This window comes from Triticum aestivum, unplaced genomic scaffold (genome assembly GCF_018294505.1).
Source record: "Triticum aestivum cultivar Chinese Spring unplaced genomic scaffold, IWGSC CS RefSeq v2.1 scaffold1148, whole genome shotgun sequence".
NCBI lineage: Eukaryota > Viridiplantae > Streptophyta > Magnoliopsida > Poales > Poaceae > Triticum > Triticum aestivum.
Window position 1 is genome coordinate 48,235 of NW_025226232.1, and position 3,022 is coordinate 51,256.

Consider the following 3,022-nt stretch of genomic DNA (forward strand, 5'->3'; position numbering starts at 1 on the left):
ACACTGCCCTCGAGGTACGCTTGGCGTAGCATTGGGGAGGTATGCACCTCTAGATCATCCTGTTTTACAAGGAAGGATGCACGTGTTACACACAGTTGTTTTACAGCTGATTTTTACACAACATATTCGATGCACTTGATGCTCCTTTCTTTAGGCACAAGCACAACAATAGGAATTTCTTCCTAGTACGGATTGTTACATTGCTCTCGTGTAATATAATCGTGACAAATAGGTTAAAAAGTACCTTTGTCTAAGCTAAGTTAAGGCAGATCATGCTTTCTTTGATCAAAAGATCTCGCACTCAAGAAAAAAAATATACATCAAAGTTCAAACATCTTATGTTTTTAGAGTAATTAACATGACATAACATGATGAAAAACTTGTGGATAAACGTATGATTAAAAGACCGATGCACATGCACTATAGATTACTCTCTACCATGCTTAAGTGGACTCCTGATTTCACCAAGATGGCTGCTGTCGACGATTGATCCATCTCCGGTTGCTTGATCATGTTTACTGCCACTTCGAGTTAGTTTCAACAGCGAAAGGCTTCGTCATATGGCTTGTCTTGTCTATACGGAAGGAAGAAAATGTGGCACCACCAAAATGCCCATGTTTAAGTTCCATGTCTGACCTTGCACCTAGATGATGACTCGTTGTCATCAATTTCAAAATTGACGGATTGAAAGAGCCAACCGGGATGGTCTCCCCTCCCCCTTCTAAGGAAGATGTGTAGCATTGTGGAGGTATGCACCTCTCTATTCTGTTTTTTACGGGGAAGGATGTGCGTGTTATGTGCAATTGTTTTACACCTGATTTTTACACAAGGCAGGACAAACGTTGCAAGATCAAGGGCTTTTGGTCGATTCAGAACAACATATCCAATGCACTTGATGCTCTTTTCTATATGCAAAATAGTTGGAATTTCTTCCTACTATGGATTCTTATATAGTTCTTGAGTAATAAAATAGCAATACATAGGTTAAAAAAACATTGCACTAACCTAAGTTTGGCAGACCATGTTTTCTTTGTCAGAACTCAGAACATCTCACACTTAAAAAGAAAATCTATATCTATACCAATATAAAAATACCCAAAGGGGCAGATCCAATTAATCTCGGCCTTCAAATCATGTCAATCCAACGACCTAGACCGCTTCAATGTTGAGCGCTCAACACGTTTAGCGTGCAGTTAATTTCATGCAAAAAATAGTGCTAATAACATAATAACACGCAAATAATATCCTACTTAATATCCGCATGCACTTAATATACTTCCAAATTAACGTGCATTGCACGTACACATTGACTAGTATATGTCAAAGGTTCAAAACATATCAATTTTGACAATAATTAACATGACAGAACATGATGAAGAACATGTGGGTAAACATATAGTTACATTTTCAGACATCAGGTCCGAGCATATGATATGTTTGCCGATGGAACTGCATTAAAATTCAGTCAGACAAAGAGCAAACAACCAACACAGGCAAGTCACCACAACCCTAAGCAAGCAGCAACACTAATTTTGCTAGAGAGGCAACTAAGACCTATCATAAGATGCACTGTCACGCATGAACTGCATGATGGCATCCTCAACTCCCGCCGCAGCCAGCTAAAAATCGGAGAATCCAACGGGACTAGTACTAGTGGCGGCAGCGGCGGGCATGGTCACCACCTGGCGCCGGCACATGGGGCAGCTCCCCTTGGCCTGCAGCCACCTCTCAACGCACCGCCCATGGAACCGGTGCCCGCACGGCGTCTCCTTCCAGGCGCCCCTCGCTGCGTCGTCATCGTCGTCGTCCTCCATGCAGATCGGGCAGCCCTGCCCGTCGGACGCCGCCTCCACCGTCTTCAGCGCCTCGGCCACCGCCTCGCCCAACGCCGGGTCCTCTGGAGCATCAGGGTCAACGTCTGTGTCCGCCATGACCAAATCGGAATTAAAATCGACGCCAGTAAGCTCGTGAAACAGCACGTCGGCGTATTCTTGGGCGATATCTTGTGCTTGGCCCTCGAGTACAAGGTCTCGGGCTTCTAGTGATTGCAGCACTCGGTAGAACAAGTCGTCGGCGGCGCTGCCCATGGCATGCGACGCCATCAAGGAATCGCGTGATTGCGCGAGAGAAGTTGATCGAAGATTCGTCGCTGGCCGGGTGTGAGATTGGAACGGGAGGGAGAAGTTTGGGGGAAGCTAGGGACGGGAGCGATCGTGCATCTATGCTGTGCGTCTGCCGGTGTGTACATTTATAGTGGATCGCCTGCAATCTATCTACGTAGTGACGCCGTGACGGCGTATGATTTTCACGTGACTACTGCTACGAATCTACGATCGAGTCCGTTGTTCTGTTGGAAACTGAATACGCAACAGCCTCGATGATGCATGCAGGCTATTGGGCCGGCCTGCAGCTTTAATTTGCCATTGTCCGCGATGGGCCAGGTTACGGGCAAAATCCCAGCTTTGACCCGGCCCGATCAGGAGAAGTGTTTATTTATTCCTCAAAAAAAGGAGAAGTGTTTATTTTCACCTATTTTTGGATTAAATAATGCTATTATTATACCTATTTTCATGCAATATAATATTTGAAAAACACATGTTCCTTCCAATGCTCTTTCCGGGTGGGGCTGCGAGCTCAAAAGTGATGCCATAATAAGACACCATTCTTTTAGCATGGGCCCTCTGGGTCGGGGTGCCCATGCACGTATGACTTGTTTTTCACAAACACTGATTAGACGATACCCAACAAGGGGTTACCTTGCATTATGCTCGATGTGAGGCAATCTCCATGCATGCTTCTAATTCTTTTTTTACCAATTTGAAAGGTGGGCCAAGATCGAATCGGGCTCTGCACAAAGGCATCAAATCTGGATAGTTTCTTTCACCCACCATAGCCACTCCAAACTGCAATACAGAAAGAATAACACACATCTCAAACGAGTCATGTAGATGTAGAAACATCAGGCTGCAACCCGAACAGAAGACACCTCTAAGCTCACAAGGTATCATCATTGTAGCCGAAC